Here is an 8,880-nt window from a genome sequence, read left to right on the forward strand (position 1 = left end):
CTACATAAGCAACATGGGCGAGTGCCACGAACCTGCAACATTCCCGCTGCTGATCACCACTGCATCCAGTTGACTACATCATCACCCGCAGCACCAGCACACTGTCCGCAAGACCCGGGTATCCGCATCTCACCGCAAAGCACAAGTGTAGCGAAGGCGGGGCCTGCACCGTCGTCTGTAGTAGTAGTAGTAGTAGTAGTAGTAGTAGTAGTAGTAGTAGTAGTAGTAGTAGTAGTAGTAGTAGTAGTAGTAGTAGTAGTAGTAGTAGTAGTAGTAGTAGTAGTAGTAGTAGTAGTAGTAGTAGTAGTAGTATTAGTTTTTATTATTTTACTAGGGGAGTCCCAACAGGCTACTGCCTTTTTACTGGGAACCCTAGGTGTAGCGAGGACTGGAGTGACCAGAAATAGTCAAACCTAGATGTAGCGAAGGTTTTACCCGTACCGTCGTCCGTGCTCCGTGCTCCGTAGCGGGCGTACATGCCATGTACCGGTACGCGGTAACACAGTCCAGCAGGAAGTGTGAAACAGTAGGTGATCATATTACTCCAGCCCGCCACACAGGCAAACTACTCCACCACAGCCAACTGTCCAAAGCGTACCAGCACGGGAAACGCACGACCGCTCCCCAGCAACTGAAGCAGGAAAACTCCAGCAACTACAATGGCCGCCAAGCAAACAAGCAGACCATCTGGCTAGAAGAATGGCCCAGGATATCGAGCTAAGGAATATTAGGGCAGCGGAGCCGACACACTTGGTTCTAAGGAAGGTAGCAAATCAAGTCTCTTTATAACGGTTGGATAAGAAATTCGTACAGAAAATTGGAACCTCCAAAACCTGCACCCGTACTGCGATAATTTTAGCGCCATTTGTATCCATGTTCCAGCAGCATTCCGCGTTTCGTTATTATTTTGTTTATTAAAAAAGAATTTCCCAAAGGCATAGCCTATCGGGGGGATCTCCTAACAGTGAAAATGATCATTGATTTATATACTAGTGAAGCGACTTGTGCAGGCAAATATATGCTGTTTATAATGAGCGCAAAATTGTGACCGAAATTCTGAAACAGAAATATAACGGTAATCTTGGTTGGAAGGCATTATCACCTTTAGAACCTTTGTCTTTCTCAACTTCTTTGGGTATGCAACTTTTCTAAGTATGTGCAATTGCGCCACTTTACCCTATAAATATCCTCACACCTTGAACTTCTATCCATTCGTTATCTACCTCCACTGAGGAGCTCTTAATTAGCGAAACACCTGCCTGGAGGAAATGGAACATCTACCGAAGAACGAACTTCCTCGCTATGGTCCATATGGAGTGTGTTGTGAATGAGGGCCAAGAGCGCAGCGTGGAGAGGTGGACGGTTAGGATTTATCGTCACTGTGAATGTAAAAACTCCCTAAACATTTTGGTTATAACATTGATTGTTTTGGTTTCCTAATTTAGTGACGACTTTCAACTGATAAGTGTCACGACATTTCTCGCTTCACATATCCTGGCACACACTGAGACATAGACAGCATTAGCAACAACACACAATGTTTTTGCCAGCTAGCTGGCCTCTGCGTACACCGCAGACACACCCACACACAACAGAAAGATACAGATCACAGTAGTAGTGTGGTCTTTGTTCACTCACGGTGGAAGATGGAAGAGCTTAGCGTAGTGTATACATGAGCAAGAAGAAGGGCATGCCACCTCACACACACATACATGTATATGTATAATTATAATATATACATGTCACCGAACAATGGATCACTCGTAATATTTCGCTACTCCGAGTTTCATGCACGTGCATGAAACTCGGAGTAGCGAAATATTGATCCATTGTTTGGTGACATGTGTCATTGCTCCCCCCAAGAAATTGGATGTTGAGCACTTTTTCTGCAGCTGCAGGCATAGTCTTACTGAGTATATATATAGGCAAGGGAAAAGGAACAGGAACAGTGGACTGAATACAGTAAGAAGGTGGTAAAACAGCGTAAAAAAAGAAAGAAAGAAGATAGCTAAAGTAAACAGCGAAAATTGCAATAATGATACAAAGGTGCAAATGCGAGAAAACTCAATACGCGTGACATGTAGTGCGACAACAAGAGTCAGAGACAACCACTGGACATACATGTAACTAACGAAGTTTTGACGACCTACCTAACAGCCTAAGTGTGAATTTGATTTGTTTCTGCTTGCAAAGGTTGGGTTTTTTGTGTGGATGTATACAGCTTCCAAAACATTCAGCAATCTAGCACTGCGTACACGTGACACAATCGAAAAACAATCATCTGAATACACAGCACGACAATCACGATGCTCAAACAAATGACTAGCAATGGACGACTCATACTTATCAGAACTAACATCAGAACAATCAGCATGTGCGGTAGACACATCCGATTTCACATGGCTAGTCGAGTGGACCCTAGCCGTTGCCTCTGTCTGTGCTTTAGTCGCTGCCATCGCCGCCTTTGCCGATCTTGTCATTCTTCTGGTTGATGCAGTTCCTGTCACTGCCACGCCAGTAGGTGTCTTGTCCGGTTGATTTTCTGGTGGTCTAGTTAATTGTGAGGTGACGTTGCTTGGTGTTGATGCCGCTGCGTTGGACCATCTTGTACCAGGATGATTCTTTGCCGCTACTCCCGTGCTAGCCCCACACTGCAAGTGCTGTTGCTACCAACCAGTGACGCTCCTACTGGGCTGCCATTATCTATGGGTCTAAGACCACCGCCAACCCGCACTGAGCTGGGTAAGGGTTGTCTGGCGTTCCAAGGAGCTAGGCTCTGGAATGCGTTGCCCAGCGAGGTGCGGGCCATACCACACCCGGCCCAATTTCGCACTGCTGCTGTTCCACACAGCATGAACCCTTGAGGTCAGACGGACCACTATCACCATATTTTCATTATATGCCTGCCTGCTGGCCTGCCTGCCCGTCTCTCTCCCTGTTCTCTGACAACTTGCTTGTTAATTCGTGCGGTTGTTTTCAAACGTAAAGCCCTGTTGTAGAGGTCTCAGCCCTCATTTGTTAGTCTCTCTGTCTCTCTCTCTGTCTCTCTCTCGCTCTCGGATCTCTCTCTCTCTCTCTCTCCGTTTTTGGTGGACAAAAATATCTCTGGCGTTGATTGCTTTCTTGCTTCGACTTCTGCCGCGCCTTTGTTCTCGTACTCCCCTTTATGTACAAGTGTTGTGCAGTCCCTCCCTTAATATAGTCTGTCTCATTTTGTCCTGAGATGTTTTGATGCATAGTGATTATGACGCTCATCATTCGCTCCCTTGTCACTGGACAATTCTGTCCGTTTGGTTTTAGCGAATTCAAATAAAGAAAACAACAACAACAACAACAACAACAACAACAACAACAACAACAACAACAACAACAACAACAACAAAAACCGGTTAGAGTAACCCCATAAGATAAATGAACAAAACGTAGCCTGTAGGACCTATCCAGAAGTGAGAATAAAGGGGAGGGCGGGTGGGAAACTACAACGAAAAGAGAAAGACCACGATGAAGAGAAAAGTTTGAGAACACTGACAAAAAACCAGCTGACGAAATCCTAGTGCTGTAACTATGTTGAAAATGCTGGCAAAAATACATTTTTCGTTTCATTTGCTACGCTCAGCCAACGAAAATTAGCACTACCTTGAAAAACACTTTAATAATCAGGGATGGAAAAAATTAAGGAAGAATACAGTACAAAAGTCTAGGTACGAGTTTGCATGATTTTACCTTTTAAAATCACTTTAATGTTCAGCGATGGAGCTTGCAATCACATTTTGAGCAAGGCCAAGGTGTTCATTAATCTCCTTGACCACTTGGTCCATGTTCACACGTTCAGCTGCTTTGTGTCGTATCAAATAAAAGATCAGCTTGTTCGCACAATGGGGCAGGCTAGAAGTAGACAAGCCTATGAATTTGAGAGGCTCAATATATGAACGGCTCTTCATAAGGCCATTCACCAATATGAAATCCATGTACAATTCGTCTTGCTGTGTAGCTTCACTCCATAATGAGTGGAAGCTTCGCCGAGTCATTACTTCTAGAATGCACAGTCCAAACCTCCAGGAGTCTGCTAAAGGATTTACCATCACCCAATCGTGTCCTGTGTGGGCTAGGTCCAGGCGTGGGAAGAGTTCGGGCGGTCTATATGCAGAAGTATCATCCATATGGCACCTATTGATGAACTCGCCCTCAAATTTAGCAGAACCTAGGTCGATCAACTTCGCGATCCTTGTACCATTGGCTCGCATGCTTACGCAGAAGTTTGAAGTCTTTACGTCAGAATGCATAATACCTAGAGAGTTGAGGAATTGAAGACCTTGAGCAGCATCCCGCAGTAAACCGAGTCGCTCATTATCATGCAGCAGAGTGCTGGGCATCTGCGCTAGTGAGCCTTCTGGAAAATATTCAAGTTCAAAACCATGGTAGCTATTGAACATATACCAATAAGGCTTGCAGGTTGCAATGAACCGATCTCGTTTGTTCTGTCGAATTTCTTCCTCACATCTCTGTACATACTGGGTAATTAACAGTTCTTTATACAAGAACTTCCTTTTGTACCTTTCTTCAATACCAGGATAAATCTTGCGTAGTTTCAGCACGCTTGTAGTTCCAGCTCTTCCTGTTTCCACCTTGATGACACGTCTTCTTTCTGTAGCATAAATGCAGTAGCCTGGAACCTCCATTTCCTCCACATCATCAGTAGTTGCGATAGTAATAGTTGTGCCGAAGTGGCATATAGACTTCGCTCGTGCCAACTTATCCGGGTCTACAAAGTTCTTGCTTAACTTTGTGAAATATTCCTCGAAGAAGGACTCCTCCACTTTGCGCGGATCTTCCGTTGCCATTACTTCTACTGCTTGTATACCTGCCGACATTGCCTGGTCGTTATTAACTCATCAGAAATACTTTCCCTCCAACGGGAGCAGAAGGGACCAGCAGCACTCACGTTTCAAAATCTATCTTCAAATCACGCCCGGGAGAGTTCGCAAAGGCTGCTGCAGCGTGATGGAATACTGAACAAGCGAAGAGAAAAACTCTCTCTCTCACCACTAACTCAAATGCAAAGCGAAGTGAAAGAGTTTTGTCGCGCCTCGGTTTTTATGCTACATCTTTGCGTGGCTTTGCCGCGCTTAATTCAGCTACACCAGGTGACATGTTGGTTTACTCGAATGGTGCTAAGTCTTGACAAAGCAGTTGAAGTACAATTCGAATCAGCGCAACACTAGCTAATTGCTCTGGACGATGACGACACCAGTAAGAATTAGATACTTGACTATACCAACCAAAAGAATGGAAAAGCTGACAGGATTTTCTTTTCTACTTGTCCCGAGCCGTACATTCAAAGACAGCTAGCGTGATGTGTTTCTTGCCGGCCCTTTGGCTCCCTACACTGGCTACAGTCAAGGCTAAGGTCTAATACTAAGGACCACTAGGGAGGTTAAGTCGCACGTAATCCGTGTGTACTTGACGTGTGTGTACCACCGCTGAACCGAAGTCCAACGGAGCTTTGTTGATTGGCAATAGCCGACGTTACGTGCCACATCACAAAAGTCTCCAACGCCTACCACGGCATTGTAAGTGACCCGTCCAGCACAGCATCACATTCGTGTTGGTGCACAGCCGCAAGACTCTATGCTGACCTTGCAGTCAACCACCTCAGATGACGTCAAGTTCCTTGGAGGCTCCTAGAACGGATAAATCCCTGCAAAGCCATATGCAGTGATGTCATCCCTGGGTGTTTGCTAAGGGCTTGCGCTGAGCAGTTGCCTTGGTTTTTTGGTTGGTTTATTTTAATTCGCACAATAAACGGGAACTAGGCCCAATGATATAAAGGCGAATGGATAAGACGCATTTAGAAAAGAGAGGACAGGAATTAGAAAATTACGAAAGAAGAAGTATCTGACACAGGAGCCAAGCGGGTATCAGGGGTTGGTCGAGAAGAGCTAGGTGGAGGGCTAGTCTGAGCAACAATATGGTAGGCAACTTATGCTAAACTTTTCCTGTCTTGCTATGGTCCGAACGTCATCCGGCAGCAGGTTCCAGAGTGCAGATCCTGCGACGGACGGCCGAGAAGCACCAGAGCGAGTGGAGGATGGCTGACTGAGCAGACCACTGGACCTCTGATGACGGGTTCTCCTGCCAGCAGATCTGACGAACAGTACTGACAACGTGGCACTAGCTTTCCCGTGAAGGCACCTCCAGGCAAACACTAGTAGTAGCTTGCGCTTGAGGAGTTCGCCTATCCGGTACAAGCCGTGCTGCACCAGTAAGGGATGCACAGTTGTCTAGGGTGGATGGCAGTCGATAGTTGATAACATTTGGTGTACATTTGCAGAATGATTCATAGGCCCTTTTCTCAGTTTCTCATTAAAAAAATCCGTTTTCGGGTTTTACGCCTCCCCACTTTGTTGGCCTCCTATACTTGATGACGTCATAGGCACCTCAAAATTCACTTCCTCATCTTGTATTGTCGCAGATATACGAATCTGAAAATTGTTTCATCAAACTTGAACAAAACCGATGTTGTGAAGAAAAAGCATCTTTCAAGTACCATGCCCGGCGCCCGCATGGTGCCAAGCACCTCACTGTAGCCTGGACTGGCAAAAAATATGGAACGCTTCACGAATTTGCGTGTCATCCTTGCGCAGGGGCCATGCTAATCTTCTCTGTATCGTTCCAATTTTAGTATATGTAACACCGAAGTGATACAACATTATTACCATCGGGGGTGGCTTATACACTGCCTACGCCTTTGCAAGTGCGTATGATCAGGAAACGCGTTACGGACAATACGAATAGACACTATAATTATAACCTAGGAATTTAGCGAATGCATGATCTGCAAACAAGAATGATGTCCTTGGCTTGTGGTGTCTCGCGCAGTGCCCGCCTACTGCGTCGTCATGGCAACTGCCAGTGTAAACCAATCACAGGTCAGAATGTTTTAAAAGTTGCTGTTGACTTAGGGCATGAATGGTGTATATTTTGTAGACAGCATCCAGGATTCTTGGTAGCAGCCTACCCAAAAATTTCATATGGCATTCAATTGACCGTAACTTTGGTGTCTCTCCATGAATTTGAGTGAATTTTTCACCACACACTCCTGCCACTATGCTGGCCCTCTGGACATGATTTACAAGTTCTTGCGCCTCACTGACAGGCTTTTGAGGCCGGAAAAAATTCCGGCATAGTGCGACGGTATAGGCCTCGACCAAATATGCTAAAAAAAGAGCATAAATTATGATGCTCGTCGCATATCAGGGAAAACGTCCAGAATATGCCAAAGATTAAGCAAGATATGCAAAAAGATATGCCAAAATATTCTAAAATATGCTCAACATAAGCAGGAGGTGTAGATCATTTCAGTAAAATTACAACCTTGGAATAATCAATGGCTTCACGGCTATCATGCTTATGGTGCAAATCAAAACACATGCGGAATTCTATGGCTGGGGTGTGTCCCCAGAAACCGTAGCGATAGTGTTAATCCATGGGGAAATGTAGCAAACGCCTCAACCATTCCAAATTCATCCATAAAAGGCATTTCTGAACGCATTTTGTTCATAATATGAATGTTTTGTCCTCATTTTCTTCAGAATATTTGAATTATATGCTGGCTTCATTCCAATATTCCCTTTGTCGCTCAATATGCCATATATGAACTGTCTCACAAAATATGCTGAAATATGCGCAAGCATATTTGGTCGAGGCCTACCACGGTGTGCGAGCCACCCAGGACTGCAGGAGCCAACAAAATGCATTCACAAGTTTTTTCACATTTTCTTGCCCATTCTGTCCGTGCGCGGGACCCAAACCTAAAAAAAGGTCCAGAAGCAGCCATGGGTGGTGGGATAGGGCCCCTCAACGTGGCCCTGGAATCCGTCACTACAGCACAAGTGCGCGTTCTCTCACAGACTCCCACAGACCGGAGTCAAGTTTTGAATTTTTGAATGTTTAGGGCGTGCTACGAGATCGTACCTTTGATACAACATCCAGTGCTGGTATGGGACCTCCACAGCAAGCCATTTCCACTGCGCTGCAAACCAAATCCAGGATACCCTCAAAACTCGGCAAAGACTACCACTCACGTTCCACTACTGCCTAGTACTGACTCCTACCTGACTTCTTCACACCACCACAACTCATTCGTACTTTGGTACCTGAAATCAACCCTGCCACAATCGAGGTAAAGCGAATTGGCAAGCCATCTGGGGACAAACCAAGGTTAATTCACGTAAAAACCAATGCAGATACGAAGGCGCACCTCATGAAAAATCGTTTTGGCCTAAAGCATGGTGCACATAACGTATACGTTAATCATGACCTGACAAGAAAGCAACAGGAAACTCGACGCCGTACCCTACCAACATTCAAGAAACTCCGCGCCAATGGTGTCAAATGCTCCCTTCCACTTGACAGCATACTTGTCGAAGGTAAAACAGCTTCAGATGCAGAAATTCAGAGGTTACTGCAGACCAACTCGGCATAGGAACCCCGGGGATCTCCGAAGCAAAAAGCATGCCGAATATGTATTTCCAACTGTTGTAGTCTCCTGAGTAAACAAGCCGAAGTATTGAACCTATTGACACAAGAATCTCTGGATATTCTTTGTCTAACAGAAACGTGGCTAAATCCCACCATTCCTGATAATGTTGTAACCATACCAGGTTATAAACTATACCGAAGGGACAGAAGCAGTACATCCCTACCATGGTCACAGCTTGGTGGGGGTGGCGTAGCAATCTATGTTAAGGACCACTTGAGCTGCGATTTTCACCCAGAATTTACGTATGGTAGCTGCGAAATGATGACTGTTGAGATCAAGCATCCAAGCCGACCTGTTTTCTTATCTGTTTGGTACCGGCCCCCAAGACAACCTATAAG

The 8,880-nt window shown here is 45.3% G+C and overlaps 1 non-coding gene across 1 annotated transcript; it reads right to left on the minus strand.

Moving 5' to 3' along the window:
* Nucleotides 1-6,599: 6,599 nt before the first annotated feature.
* LOC135811085 (U6 spliceosomal RNA) lies at nucleotides 6,600-6,705 on the minus strand. Its single transcript, XR_010552553.1, has one exon. It is a non-coding gene; the product is annotated as a U6 spliceosomal RNA (small nuclear RNA).
* Nucleotides 6,706-8,880: the final 2,175 nt, after the last annotated feature.

The sequence above is a fragment of the Sycon ciliatum genome, chromosome 2, assembly GCF_964019385.1.
Source record: "Sycon ciliatum chromosome 2, ocSycCili1.1, whole genome shotgun sequence".
Taxonomy (NCBI): Eukaryota; Metazoa; Porifera; class Calcarea; order Leucosolenida; family Sycettidae; genus Sycon; species Sycon ciliatum.